This window comes from Podarcis gaigeae (assembly GCF_964106915.1).
Source record: "Podarcis gaigeae genome assembly, chromosome: 5".
NCBI classification, from domain to species: domain Eukaryota; kingdom Metazoa; phylum Chordata; class Lepidosauria; order Squamata; family Lacertidae; genus Podarcis; species Podarcis gaigeae.
The window spans coordinates 85,073,774-85,089,593 of record NC_139681.1 but is presented as its reverse complement, the minus strand read 5'-3'; the positions used below and the strand labels follow the sequence as shown (position 1 = coordinate 85,089,593).

The 15,820-nt window shown below is 41.0% G+C and overlaps 2 long non-coding RNA genes across 7 annotated transcripts in view; one reads left to right on the top strand and one right to left on the bottom strand.

The window, feature by feature from the left end:
* LOC310845117 overlaps positions 1 to 15,820 on the bottom strand; it is a 127,501-nt gene that overhangs the window by 110,110 nt on the left and 1,571 nt on the right. For 3 of the 4 annotated variants that reach the window (XR_014564472.1, XR_014564473.1, XR_014564474.1), the window contains exon 2: positions 10,436 to 11,095. This is a non-coding gene — a long non-coding RNA (uncharacterized lncRNA). Of the gene's footprint in view, positions 1 to 8,549; positions 9,146 to 9,374; positions 11,096 to 15,820 lie in introns of those variants that run through there. The other variant, XR_014564475.1, reaches the window with a different exon arrangement.
* The window catches only part of LOC310845130, a 51,319-nt gene continuing 46,753 nt past the window's right edge, over positions 11,255 to 15,820 (top strand). For all 3 annotated transcript variants that reach the window (XR_014564491.1, XR_014564492.1, XR_014564493.1), the window contains exon 1: positions 11,255 to 11,407. This is a non-coding gene — a long non-coding RNA (uncharacterized lncRNA). The remainder of the gene's footprint in view (positions 11,408 to 15,820) is intronic.

The following is a 15,820-nucleotide window of genomic DNA, read 5'->3' as shown; positions in this document are numbered from 1 at the left end:
TGATAACAGGAGTCTGGCTCAAAATTAGCCTTCTTTAATTAAATATTCAGATTCTGGATTGGGATGGGATAGATTCCTACCTTGTGAGAATGCTCATCAGGAGGCTGAAAGGCAGGAGAATTCCCTTCCCTCCCCCATAATAACATCCAGCCTCTCAACAGAGTATCAACGCAGGAAATCCCACAGATGTGTATTCCTGGAATTCCCTTCCCGTTCTGCAGGAAAAAGTTGCAAAGGTGAACAATATAGCGGATGGATTATTGTTTCAATTGAATCAGAATAGACTGAGTAGTTCAGAATTATTTCATCTCATCCAAAGGCTCTGTGAGAATATCTGAACTCTATGTCTGCAAAAGCCAATAACTGCCTCATGATCATATATGACATAGAGCTGCTTCACCAAAAACTACTTTCTTTGTTCTTTGAGAAAGCAGCACCCCACCCACCCACCCAGTATATACTTTGTTATTAGGAACATCAGACCTTCTGGTATTAAGGCTGTGTACAATTCACTTTTGGTACTTGAAATCGCCTCTTGATTTCGGCCAAGCAAATGTTGGGGACTTTTGTTTCATCTTCAAGTCAAATAATAGGAAACTGCTCACATTCCTGGAGCCAGAGTGTCTCAGCAGTGGGGCGCCTAAAACAAAAGCACCCGCGGGGCCATAAGGGTGTTTAATTTGTTTATTGTTTCTAAAATAACTTTTATTGCATTGGAAAGTCTTGGAATTGAGAGGCCTTGAGAACCAGTTCCTAAGGTTTCCATACACAAAGTGTATATGCAAAGGGGTTTTTGATGCTCACCTCTCACTGAAAGTCAATGGGAATAGGGGACAAGACTTCTGATTCAAGGCCTCTCCACCATTCTAGGTTGTGTCTAGGCAAATAAAGCCAACTATTCATTGTAGAGTGTTTTATCTGATAACCAGTGACAGCATTTTTTGGAGATGAGATCACTTCTAAGCTGACTCTTTGGGCTTTATATGTGAGAAAACATTTCATGAAAACAGGTTTTCTATATTGTTTGTTTGAAGAAGATCACTTTAGCTCCAGCCAAATCCTAGGGCAGGTTCACCTGGCTGGATTGGACAGCCAGAGCTCTGCATATTTAGCAAGTCCATGATCACACTACACAAGCAAAGAACCTGGCTTTCAGGTGCAGACTTTGGCATTCTGAAAAACTCAGCTTCCATTTTGTTGAACTTTTCAGTTATTACAAACATACAGGGCTCAAGAATGGATATATTCTTGTATATATATGGAAATCTTGAAACCATGGCGGTGGGTGGGACTTTTCTGCCCAGAGTTTGCCAGAAAAACTGGAAATGTTTGGAAAAAATGCAAAACATAAATAAATCAGCACTTTTTAAAAAAGTACTCTTAATATATTAAAACTAACTTTGCTACTTTAGGAACATAAAATGCATTATGTATAATTGGTTTATGAAAGAATAATCATGTCTGGCATATTAAAAGTAGAGTTTATTCAGAAAATAATTGTAAATAAAATTTATTTTTTAAAGTTTTGTTACAAACAGAGCTACAATCTGCTGAACTATGAGGGACCTAGTATCTCTTTGGTACTGCCAGTTTATGAGGGGCAGGCAAAAAACAATAAAAATAAACCATCAACATATACCCCTCGGTGCTCCCAAGCAAGGCACAAAGGACATTGCCCTCTCCTGTTTATCTGCAGCACATAGTTATCTGATAATGTTTTCCACTGGTTTCTGCCTTGCATTATAATGTTTGTAAGTTACCAGTTCCTTTTACTATTGCTAAATATGAGTAATGCCAGCAATGTAGCCAAGTTCAATAAGAAGAGCCTTGATGGATCAGATGGTGGGGGGGGGAAACCCCAGCTCACTTTAATTTTTTTAAAAAATAAAATCTAAAAACCAGCTCACTTTAAGCTAAGTGCTTGGGTATCTTTCTTCGGGATTCTTGCTTGCCATGTGTACTTTTCCATCACCCTCCTCACATCTGGCCTGTTTTTGGTTTTTACATGATCACTAGAAGTATGAAAGCCGCGGACCACATAAGCAAACGTCTGCCTTTGAATGTGTATTTTCAGTATGTGACCTGTCTTTTATGAGTTGGTTTCTGTATTTTTAACACTGCTTGGCAGTGTTTTCCAAGGGGAAAGACCTGGCTGAACCAATGAACTTACATATGAATGACTCCCCCTGCCCTAGATATCTCTAAACATTTACTTAGTCAGGTCCATTGGCTGGCTGAGAAAACACAAAACACAAAAACAAAGCCCAAAAACTAAGAAAAAACTTTACTCCAGTAAATATCTGACAACAGCTTATGATGGCAAATAAAATCAAATGAATACTAGGCCATATACGGCTTTAGACTCAAGTATCTAAAGGACCACCTGCTTCCATATGAACCTGCTCATTTGCTGAGATCATCTTCAAAGACCCTTCTTTGAAGTGACGAGGGAGTGACCAGGAAAAGATCTTCCTAATGGTGGCACCTCGGTTTTGGAATGCTGAACTAACTTTTGCAGGAAGAGAGTCTGAGGAACTGAGGCAGATAGTGGTGAAGAGAGATGAAGTTCTAGGCCTAACAGACAAAATAAAAACTGGCAAATGTAAAATTGCTTATTTTCTCACAAAAATATGTAGCTTGTATAGACCAGCCTCTGTACCTGAGGATTTGGAAAACAGTCAATGTAACACTTTTTTTAAAAAAAAGAGATAAAAGATCCTGGAAATTACAGGCCCCTTGGGTTAACATGCGTCCTGGAAAAACTAATGGAATTTATTTTTAAAGATAAAATAACCAAGCATACAGAAGAACAAGCCCTGCTGAAACATAGCCAGCATAGCTTCTACAGGGGCAAGTCCTGTCTCACAAACATACAGTACTAGTTTTTGCAGAATGTCAGCAAGCACATAGAACAGAGATGATCCAGTTAACATAGCATACTTGGATTTTCAAAAGGCTTTCAACAAGTTTCTTCACCAAAGACTCCTAAGCACTGTTGTCCATGTGCTGGTAACCTTCAGATTGGATTGCTGCAATGCTCTCAATGTAGGGGTGATCCTGAGGCAAATCTAGATGCTGCAGAAACTACAAAATATAGAGCGTCAACTGTTCACTGGGGTAGGCTATCACCATCATGTTATGCATGGCTGCCAATTGGATACCAAACTAAGGTGTTGGTACTGATGTACAAAGTGCTATACAGCTTGGGCTGATACATAAAAGATAGTCTTATCTCTTGTACACTCAACCAATCACTGTAGCCTGCAGAAGAGCACATCTTGCACCTATGATTTTACCAGGAGGCCTGTTCTTATGGTGCCAGAATTGGGCTTTTTGGGCACCTACCCTTTGGTAGCACCTTCCATTACATACATGTCAGACAGGCTCCATCTCTATTGTCTTTTTGGTGCCTGTTGACAACTTTCCCTTGTTCAGCACAGCAAGCTTCTAAATGGAGATTTTTTTATCTCCGTCTGTATCTGTACTGTATTTGAAATTGTTTTTATACATCTAATAGTCTTTACATTTGCAATTGTTTTATGTGTTTTTATTGTATTGTAAAATTGCTTGAAGAGGCTTCATAGGAAATGATTCGTGAAAGCCAGCCAGCAAGCAAGAGAAGCAGCAGTAGCTCATGATGGTATATATGGAACGTTTCCTTGTTTCATGCTGAACTCCTAATTTTCCATTTCTAACCTCCTAAACTTCTTACAAAATCTGTTTCTTCTTTTAACAGAATCATGTCCATTCTAACTACGGTAAATTTAGGCTTAAAATAACATAGCAAAAGTTAATGACAATTTATCCAGAAGTGATGAAGAGTAGTAGCATATGGCCATTTCTGTGGTTTGCCAAGGAATGGGTAGAGAAGAAAGAAAAGAAGAAGAAGAAAAAAACCCAAGGAGGCTTGGAATTTTCATGACTGCCCCAGTTCACATGGCGTGCATTGCCCCTTGGGAATGAAACTGCGGCAATGCAGCATCCCCTTCCTCCACAAACCCTCATTAAACAGCCTTTGACATTAAGTCAAAGGTCTTGAACAAAGTTCCTTATTTTTGCTCCGTAGGGCAATATTTTATGCCTGTTAACACACAGACCCAACCATTATTTGTATAATTAATCACTCTCTCCATCTTTCTCCGTCTCTTCCATCGGAAAATAATTACTAAAAATAAACAGAGAAATAAAGATACTTGTGTAATGGGAAAACCAGAATCCCAACTGACTGTAGGATTTTATCAGTAAGGGGTTGTTTTCATTGCCTGAATGTGATTTAAGGCAAACCATCCCTGTTTAAAGGAGGATGTCCTTTCTTGCCAGCTTGTCCCATGTTTTACTTTTTCTTCTCAAGAGGATTAAGCACAATACTCAAAGGGAATTTGAGCTGTGCAACCTCAGTTTTTGTTTCCTATTGCTCTCTTGTGGTCACTCAGAAGAACTACACATATTTCGCCTCAAGAGGTAAGTGTATGTGTGTTAGAGGTGGATGTTCATTCCTGGAAGAAAGACATGGAATGAACAGGCCAGTCACCAACTGGACACAGCAGTATTTCAAACATTCTGAATTTTTATATATATGTATTAACTTGAAGGTCCCATGCCTATCAGTAGGCTACTCACGGACAAGGGAGGGGTTTTGGCATAGGGAAATTCCCCAGAAAAATATTACGTTTGTATATTAAAAACTGAAACTAAGACAAGACAGCCTGATGACGACTGAGAATGCTCATTGAATGCTGAGTGTGTTGAGCATCAGCAGAGCTAGAATTTGTGTGTGTGTGTTCCCCGCCCAGAGAGGCTGGGGAAACCCAGCCAGATGGGCAGGGTATAAATAATAAATTATTATTATTATTATTAGTGAGGGATGTGCACAATAGGATTGGGGATGTGTACTGTGATGTGCAATGCTCACATCCACTCAATAACCTTCCCCCATTCAAACTTTTTAAAAACAAAACAAAACAAAAAGGTGATGGAAGTGGTGAAATAAAATTTAAAGAAACCTCTCAATGAGGGCAGCATATGAGCAAAGCCTTCCCATAAGAACAGAAAGAAATATGGCTATGCCCCCAAAAGCAATTGGTCTTTTTCTAGTGTTCTTGCTGAGCAGTGGAAAACCTTAAGGGGTTTTTCAAGCATTTGACAGATACATTCAAAAATCCCTGTTGCTTAGTGTCACTTCTCTCTACTATTTGCCCCTAATGTCCCCAAACAAAGAATGTATTAGGTTGAGGGAGATGTTAAGGGATGAGTGGCAAGGAAGACTCACTTCTACACAGGAGGCCCCATAAGTCCTCTTCTTGGCTGGAAATGGTTGCGAAAGTTGCATTATCTGCTGGGGATCTGCTGCAAATTCATGTAGTATTCCATATCTTTTAAGTATATAAATACTGAAAGAATTACTGGTAAGCTTAGAAAAGCAGCAATATTAATGGCTTTTTGGCACTTATTAAAACCATACTTATCACCCTCCCACACTTTTGCGGATGTTTAATTTCTAGTAGGTTGGTTACTGATTTTAATTCTGATTTGGGTTTTAGCTGCATTTTATATGTGGTCATGTTCATGCTGATGCCGTAATTGAAAGCTGTGTTCACTGCCCTGTGAATGATGTGAAAAGCAGACTAGAGATGTCTTAATAAATAAATAAAATCATGAGGAAGAAAACTAAAGTTGTGTGCCACAGGCCTTGCTGGATACTCTCTATGATCTCACTTGACTAAAAGGTAGGCAGCCAAGATCTAGGAACATGGGAAGCTGTCATATACCAAGTAAGACCATTGGTCCATCTAGCTCATTATTGTCTACAGACTGGCAGTGGCTCTGCAGGTTTTCAAGCAGGGGTCTCTCCCAGCCTGACCTGGTGATGCTAGGGATTAAACCTGGAACCTTCTGCATGCAAAGAATGTTCTACCACTAAGTTTAGTCTCTTCCGCATCTAAGGATCCAGGTTGTTATGGCTTAAAGGTCAGAATCAGGATTAGGATTAGCTACATGTCATTTTAATTCACATGTCACAATGAAAGATACAGACTATTTTTTTCTATGTGAATCACTTCAGTAATTTCAAAACAAAGCCCATGCATTTCATAAAACATACAGTAATATTTAGTGTAAGGCTGCTTCTAGAGTAGAGACCCCTCCCTAGAAAAGTGCCCTGGGATGGCTGCATACTTGCCAGCCTACCTGCCTGCTTGATCCCTTGGTTATGAGTTTTCCAGGAAGCAGTGGCTGGGTCTGGGAAGCTGATTGCCACTTTAACTTTCTCACAGTGCTCCAGAGCAATGCTAAATTGGGCACTCTAGGGCTTTGTGGAAAAATGGAAATGGTATATGAGTTCAAACTGCTGCTGCTATAATTCACAAACAAGGGACTAGGCAGCAGCAGTAGTGATGGACTTTGGGCTTTCAAATCTTAGAGGCACCCTGTGCGACACCAAAATTCAGTGCCCCACTGCCTCTCACCTTCCACTGTTTGTCATTGTTGCGGTGCCCCCTGTGGTGCCCTTTCAGCTTGGCACCCATGGCGGGAAAACCAGTTGTACTCCCCTAAATCCGCTTCTGGCAGCAGGCAGACCAAACAGCAGCACTGGTGTGCATCCCGACAGGGCACTTAGGGCTGAATAACTGTTTATTTCACTAATTCTCATCTCAGTAATACTTACAACAACCCAATAGCATAGTATTTTTATCCTTGCATTGCAGAATGAGAGAGACTTGAGATGTTAGTTTGCCTAAATTTAAAACATGTATAGCCAAGAAACTGCCCTCCAGATGCTATTGGAGTGTAACTCCCATAATCCTTGGCCATTGAACATCCTGGCTAGGGTTGATGGGAGTTGTAGTCCAAGAACTTCTGGTGGGCATCACATTGGCTTCCTCTGGTCTAAAAAGTTGTTTACTGGATTCAGGGCAAAAGCAAGTTTTGAACCAGCAGTTTTTGATTTATTTAGCCTCATCCCAAATTCACACATTATAGTATCTCTTGGTTTTCTATCCTTGAAGAGGTTGATTCTCCATTGTGGGTTTTAGTCCTTTTTAGGGCAATGATTGCACAATATAGCAACTGCATCACCTACAAACTGTCACTCCTTCACTGCCTTGTTATAAAGGGAACATCAGAATTTCAAGTGAATATTGGAATTTATCAGCAAGTGGTTGTGTTTCTAGCTTGAATCTGATTTAAGGCAAGACATTTCCCATTAAAGCAGGATGCCCTTTTTATCAGCACTGTATATTTTCTGCTCAGAGTATTCTGTGAAATACTCAAATGAGTATTTTTCCAAGTCACATGATGTCTTCTTGGAAGGACCATCTTGCTTTCTTTAATCTTTGTCAGGCTTAAATATCACTACACAACACTCACAGATGTGGTTTGGGATTCTTCTGTTCCTGCTTTTCTCTACTTTCATCACTGTTGCTGTTTTGGTGGAGTGGATCAAAAGCCTTTCCATAGGCTGCTCTATACAAGCTATATGTGATGGCTTGTTTTATTTGGCATTCTTTTCCAGTGTGCGATTCATTGTCATCAGGTTGATTCATAGTTAGGAAATTACTCTGAATCCTGGCAAGGCTTGTGGTTGATTAAAGTCCAGAAGTTTGTGGGTGAGTCTACCAGCACCTTTTTGGGTCCATTTACAGTTGTGCACATTAAAGACTACTGATAAATAGATGTGCAACTCACACAACTGGCTCAGAAACTAGCACATAATGTCTCTTAACAATATTTCCAAATTATTATTAGAACATGTTCTACCATGTCAGACCAAAGCTCAATGCAACCCAGCATTCTCTTTTGAGCAGTAGCAGCACAGCAGTCACCAGCCGGCTGGCCAGCCAAATGCCTCTCTGAGTAACTGGAAGCAGTTCATTATGGTTTAATTGTTTGTTCTCAACATCTAGTATTCAGGAGTATATTGTATCTAGACATGGAGGTTTGATTTAGCTGTCATAGGGAATAATTGTGAATAGACATAGCCCCCATGAATTTGTTTAATCCTGTTTAAAAGCCAGGTAAGCTAGCACATTCTGCGGTAGCCAATTCCAGAATTATGTATTGTGTGAAGGATCACTCTATTCTATCACTTTGGAATCTGCTGTCAATTCATTTTACTGGGCAGCCCTAAGTTTCTGTATCATGAGAAAAGGGGGAGGGGTACATTTTAAAAGCATTCAGGATTCAAACACAGTTTATTAGCCCTCATCCAGTCTACCACTGCATCCAGACACCAATCCAGGGTCCTCTCAGCCATTCCCAATTCAGATGTTACAGCTATTTTGTAACTGGTGCCCCTCACACTTTCTCAAACTTCTACTGGCCACAAAAGGTTAGCAACCCCTGCGGTATAGGGAGGGTCATGTTTACAGTGGTACCTCTGGATGCAGTGGAACCTGCGTCTGCGTGTCGCAATTCTGCACATGTGCGTGACATCATTTTGAGCGTCTGCGAATGCACGAGCGCCGAAACCCGGAAGTAACATGTTCTGTTACTTCCGGGTTGCCGCGGAGCGTAACTTGAAAACGCTCAACCTGAAGCTACTTCAACCCTAGGTATGGCTGTATTCACTTATGCCAGTTTCTTTTTTTTTAAGTACTAGGTGGGTGCTCCTGATTCTAATAGTTTAGTGAAAAAAGCTGGCTAAGAAGCTGGTTCCACAACTCCAAGACAACATAGGAGATAGGTGAAAAATCTATTCTACATAGAATTATGTAGTAAATTAATCCTGGAGTGTACTACTTCAGATTGCAGGAGTGCAATCTCCTTCCCAGTGTGCTTGACTACAATCCCACCTTGCTTTCTTCACCTATTCGTAGATATTCTTCAACATTCTCAAAAGTCAGATCTGGTTGCCTTCTACTCAATGGAAAGAATGATGTTGCAGAGAGGTGTGTGCCATTTTTTTAGTGCTTCTATAAAAATCTCCCTTCACACAGTAGGCAAGTGTATTAGGGAGAAGACTATGTTAAGCTTTTTATAAAAATACGGTAACATTCAAAAATATGATGAACATACCCCACACATGCATTCTGAAGTGGTACTCTCCAGAATTCTTCTAATTAATTCTGCATAATTTTAGGCATATCCATGTTTTATGACTGGGCTCTTTCCCACACTGCCTGTGTAAATGTAAGAAACTAGAATTGCTCTTATTACAGTAGTACCTCGAGTTAAGAACTTAATTTGTTCTGGAGGTCCGTTCTTAACCTTAAACTGTTCTTAACCTGAGGTATCATTTTAGCTAATGGGGCCTCCCGCTGCCGCCACGTGATTTCTGTTCTCATCCTGAAGCAAAGTTCTTAACCCAAGGTACTATTTCTGGGTTAGCGGAGTCTGTAACCTGAAGCGTCTGTAACCTGAAGTGTCTGTAACCCGACACTTGTACTGGCCCTGCTCATGTACCTAAAACATTAAGAGAGCATACAGATTCAGCCAATAAATCACCACCCCTGCCACTCTGCATCTGCTCTCCATGCCAGAAAAAAAGTTGAGAGAAAAAGGTGGCGACTCTTATCAATAACTGTGAAAATTGTACTGTATTCAGTTAGTGTATGTAACACTACACACACACTCAGCCTTATTTACTGCCAAGCATTTGTTCAGAACCCTATTGGGTCAAGTAGGGTTGCCATACATCTGGAATTTCAGGATTCAGTCGTCAGGAACAGTGTCCAAAATCACTGAAATGTCCGGGAAAATCCAGTTACATATGGCAACCCATCTTGGAAGTGCCAATTTTGGCCAATTCCAGAAAAAAACTTCATTTTTAAAAACAGATTTTGCAGAAAAAGCTCAACAACTTTTGTCTCCAGATTTTAACTGTCTGAAATATGGCAACCCTATCCTTGGTTTTCTTCATCATCATTTACAACAACTCTCATAACCACTAGGGCGCAGTCTCTCTCACCACCTGCTGCAAAGAAACGCCATCTCTTATTATGGAACCTAGCAGACTCCCCACCCTCCACTTTTTTTGCTTTTTGAGCCCTTGTGGTTTGGTTATCCAGCAAAGTTAAGTTGGTTAAAGAAACCCAATAACATAATTAGGCTATTTTGCAAAATTAGTACGAAGCAGGGCTGCAAGCTTTAAGTCTACTGATTAAATCAATTAAACCACGAGAGCTTTCCTTATAGATTAGCATTTCCCCGGCATCCCGTCCCACGACTAATTGGTGGGCTGAGGGTAAATGCCTCCCCATTGGGCTTTCTTCTCTTTGGACCACATCTGATGAAAAAAAAAGAAACTTCAAACAAAGCTTTTCCTTCCACTTTCCAGCCAAAGCCTGTGCATATTTTGCATTTCAGGGTGAAACCGCTAGGGATTTTCCTCAAGCAATAGAAACCACAAGCAAATGAAACAGCGCTCAGCTGAAACTGGGGGTCAACCTATTGTTTAAAACATGGCTCAGTCAATAGACAGGTGGTGAGTTTCTCTTACCGCATATTCTGTCCTAACTCAGGTGGAGAGTTCATGGCAGGTGTTATGGTGGCAATGAGCAGTTGAGAGGATCCAGGAGCAGCAGCCTCCTTACTCACAGGAAACTGACTGAAGAGGACTCGGCCAGCAGCTCAAATTCCTTGAAGTCAAGACATGGAGCAGTTGAAGGATTTGAGGCCTGCTCCTCCCAACAGTCCTTCCAGGCAAGGAAGCGGGTGAAGCGGCCACAACAGTTGAAGGATTTGAGGCCTAGTGCTCCCACTGTCTCTCCCTAGGCCAGGCCAGGAAGGCTGAAGTGGCTGAAACTTGAAGGATCTGAGGCTTAGTTCTCCAACTATCTCTCCTCAGACCAGACAAGGAAGGCTGAAGTGGCTGAAACCTGAAGGATTTGAGGCCTAGTCCTCCAACTATCTCTCCTCAGACCAGACAAGGAAGGCTGAAGTCGCTGAAACCTGAAGGATTTGAGGCCTAGTCCTCCAACTATCTCTCCCCAAGCCAGGCCAGGAAGCACTGAAGAGGCCTTATTACTGACCTTCACACAACCTGAGGCCTTTTATTGCGGTGGGGGAGAGAAGAAAAAGACTGCTTGTTTGGGTTGCACCACTTTGAATTGCAAGGGGTAGTTCACTCAAGGACTGCTCCTCACTACAGAAGCATTCCCTCCCGCAGAAAACGAAAGGCGAGTCTGGACAGTAAGCTTTCTCCCTTCGGTCTATATTTCTATGTGCAGGGATTAATTAAAAAAAAAATCAGGCAGGAGCTTGGAGTCCCTACCAGCATTCTGAAATGGTGCAGCCCACATTCAGGGTTATCATACCTCTTTATTGGGAACTAGTCCACAAACTGGTGCTCTGCCCTGAGATGGTTCTGTTTTTGTGTAGAGGAAAGAATTATTCTAATTCTGTAGAACTCTCTCTCTCTCTCTAGGAAAAAACTAGCAAAAGCCCTGCATTACCAACTTGTAGATATCAGGTAAGAAATGTTGCATTTTGGGCCTGCGCCTTGTAATCTATTGCGATTCTTGCTGCCATTGGGTGGTGGTAGTTGTTGGCCTAGAGTGCCTTTTTGCTTGCTTTATACATGTCGTTTTGGGTAAGAAAGGTGGGACTAAAAAATAATAAATAAAAATAGAATTGAATGCTCTATGTTGCATATGAAAAGATGGGGAATGGTGAGGTCTGGTGTTAGGTATTGAGTAGGGTGTCCATTGTTTTTTTAAAAAAGGAACTGATTAACTGGTGCCCCTCCCCCCAAAAGGACAAAAGATGGCACATATCTGCGTAAATTTGCATTTGCTAATTCATATTTATAAATAACAGTTTAGAAACAGTTGCTGTGTTTTAAGTAGAAATGTAGTATGTCTCATTGTATTGGGGGAGACCGACCTGATTGTCTGCTCAGTCTGCTGTTGAGGTGCTAACTGTTAATGGGAAACTGCAAGGCCTCTACTCTCCTTTCTTTTCTTTGTAGTTTGGGAATTCCGTCCACAATAATCAATAGGAAAACCATTGAAGCATATGATTTTGTACATCTGATCATTTGTGCCTTCTGAATGTGAATTCAGCAGCCAGGTTGTTCATCAGGGCAAGAGAGTTTCTGCATATTGTATAGATCCTGGCCCACTGGCAAGTAGTTTCCAGGCCCAATTCAAAGTGCTGTTTTTGACTTATAAAGCCTTAAATGGCTCAGGACCTCCTCTCTCCATATGAACCCACCTGGACCCTGATATCCTCATCTGAGACAATCCATAATGTACTGCCTCCACGAGAGGTCTGGAGGGTAGCCATACAAGAACTGACCTTTTTTGCAGTGGCTCCACTTTTGTGGAATGCTCTCCCCAGGTAGGTGCCAGGCAAAAACTCTCTTTTTCAACCAGCCTTTGGCTGATTAACATCTTATACCCCTTTTAAATGTGTTTGGTGGGGGGCATATTGGTTTGTGTTTTTGTATTGCATTTTTACAATATACTTACAAGTTTGTACAGTATACAGACTTAATAAATAAAATAAATTATCAAAGAGTAATGATATTGCTTCAATTTTGGCTTTAGCCCTGTACACCACTAGTGCACATCCCCAAGAATTTACTCCCAGAAAACTAAGAAAAAAAGTTCCTCACCCCTGCCATATGCCTTACTAAATCAGGTGCTACCTGGATTATTGACTCATGATATCAGAACCTCAGTAGAAACCTCGTGTGTGGACATGTCCTAAAAATTCATATATCCACCAAACTGCTGATGATACACAGCCAACAAACTACTCACACTGGTTTACTTCTGCTTAAATCGCTAGGACTCGACTACAATGTCCAAGTACTCAGATGTAAGTGGTCTGTGGACAGCAGCCAAAGTCAGCTCCACCACTTAATAAGAGAGAGGAAAGAGACGGCATTCTGAAATGAAACCTCATGATTGCATGTCATCCTCAATTAGGCATAAGGATAAAAGGCTAAAAATATACCCAACACCAATCCCAATTTAGGCTCATCTAGCACACTGTCTGCTTATCTTTTTTTTTTTTTAAGCAGATGTACTAATGGAATTCCACCAGCAAGAGTTGATCAAAACCACCATCATGCTTTTGAAAAAATGGACAAAATAAGTTAAAACAAACAATGCATACCAAACGCTCATGCCAAGAGCCTTTCTGTCAAATTGTTGGAGATACTAGCAGTTATTCAGCATCATTTGCAAATGTTTCCCTTTCTCTAAACATAAGAAGCATCCTTAATATAAACAACAGCTTCTCCTTTTAGAAGTCCAAGGAGCCAGGGAAGCCATACAGCTGAAAAGGGAATGAATGAATCACTTACAGATATGGGTTTTGTTTTTTTTATCCTGATCCTGTTATTTTGATAGAATAGGCTCTACCTTTTGTCAGGGCTTTGAGATGAACATCTTTAACACATAACCTCCTGTCACAGGAAATGATTTGTGATCATGATGCAGGCTGAAAGTCCCTAGCAAAGGTGATGCGATTCGCAACACCATCTTGTTCTCTGGGATCTTGCTGCTTGTAACCACAACTACAAACACTCTTGTTTAACAGGAGGTTCCACCCTCTGGCCCAATCTAGTATCCGAAATCTACTCCCCCACGCCCTCCTTGAAGAGCTTTGGTGGAAAGAAATCTATTACAGGAAGGCAGCCCCTGAGGCCAGCACCTGGTTTATGTTAGCCTAATACAGAGTAGTCATTTATTTTTCTGTACCGCAGAATATACGAAGGCCTGTCTCTACTTTTCTCCATTCAAGGCAAAGGTAATAGACAAATTCTCTATTCCACCTTAAAATGTAGCATTTAGCAACAGAAAAAGATCAGCAAAATAATTGGCAATTGTGGTATTATGGCATATTTTAGGGTTCAGTGATTTAATCATTGTTTAGATTTATCAGCAGTATTTTTTAAAAGAACTAAGAAGATGCCCTAAGTAACCTCACATTTGTTGTTGTTGTTGTTGTTGTTGTTGTTATATTTAATGCAAGTACAGGAAGGAATTAATGTACTAAAATTATTGGACCTGCTACATCATATGCACATGTTTGTCAAAAAACATGTTTCTCGTTTCATGACAGTTGCTTTTATTCATATGCAAAATTAACTGTTTGATCAATTAGTCACACAAAACTATTTCAGTTAAATAATAATGTACTTTGGTGCGCAATATAGTTGGAAGTATGCCCCCCTCACCCATCTGTTAGGGATTCTGTAGCTGCGATTCCTGCATTCCAGGGGATTGGACTAGATGACCCTTGGCACTCTATGACTCTATGAAATGACCTAAATATTTTGCAGCTCTAAACAGCTCATGCAGGACACTCATTTAATCTAACCAAAAAGCTGTCCATTGCAAGATTAGTACAGCTTTGGTGCTACTGTTCTGTAATTTTTGTAGGCCTGTTGCAAGATAAGTTTGTGTGAGCTCAATTCACTTTGTGCCAATGGCTGTTCGTAGCCATTAAAATGTAAAAGGCAGCCTAAGGATTTCAAACTAGCAAGATATTGTCTAGATTGGTATTTAGTGACAGTGCAATTAAATCGTGTTGTGTTTTACAAACGCAGTAAGCAAATGTCAGTGCAGAATCCTTTTAATTGCTTTGTGAAGCTTGGAATCTCCAGTGACCCCCACTACAGTTTTGAACTTTATATGGATGCTGTAGTCAAATGAAATAGCACAAAGGTAGAAGGATAAATCCAGGGACAAGAACTTTGGGCTGGTAGTATAAAAGCAGGAACATTCTGGCTCTGACTACAGTGGCTGTTACATATTTACAGTGAGAAGGATTTTGGCTGCTCCCCGACTGTTACTGCCCACTGTGTTGCCAATGGATATTTGGATGTGTTTCTTAAGCTTGCCTTGCCATATGTATTCTGTTATGGGAGGGGTTTATTGTTATGAACTGACACCTACCCAGACCAGCTGGTCTCCAGCTAGGATTGTTTGCTACTGTTTCTTGCCATGCCCTGGTCGGCTCAAACTGCTTTTTTTTACAATTGCACAAGATGTGGAAATTCAACAGGTGAAGTGTTTTCTAGCATGTTGTGATGGAATCAATTCCTGCTATTGGTTTTGTGCCTTCGAAGCAGCTAAAGGCATATGTTGCCACTTGCTGGAATAAATATGTCTGGCGGCAACCCTAGATATTACTCCTGTCTCTATAAAATATGTGGAAGAGCTTTCCAAATATAACAAGCAGACGTCAGATGAAGTGCAGGTTTGCTGGAAGTCTGGAGAGGAATTTATTGTAGAGAATGTACATCTATTTTGTCCAACCGGAACAGTGCTTACTGCTTGTGGGGGGGATGGGGACCCTTTGCACTTTGAAGATTCAGTCTATGGCAGGTGATGTGAAAGACTGCCTCGTATAAGGCAGTTTTCCATGTCTCTGTCAGCTCAAAGGTAAAGTTTCAATAAGGTGAGGATCTGGAGGTCTTGCACACAGCAGTCTCCCATAACTGATGCAGATATTGTTTGTTGCAGCAGATGTAGCATCAAAAGTGGATAGCTCAGTTGGTTAGAGTGTGGTGCTGATAATGCCCAAGGTTGCAGGTTTGATCCCAGTATGGGGCAGCTGCATATTCCTGCATGGCAGGGGGTTGTACTAGATCAGGCTTCCTCAATCTTGGCTCTCCAGATGTTTTTGGCCCATGATCCCTAGCTAGCAGGACCAGTAGTCAGGGATGCTGGGAATTGTAGTGTCAAAACATCTGGAGGGCCGAGGTTGACGAAGCCTGTACAGTACTAGATCATCCTTAGTGTCCCTTCCAACTCTACAATTTTATGATTCTGAGATGTAATTGATAATGGAGCAGCGAGATCAATATGAAGTTGAAGGAATGGACTCACAGAGGACCACACAATGTGGGCCAAGAAACTAAAATGTA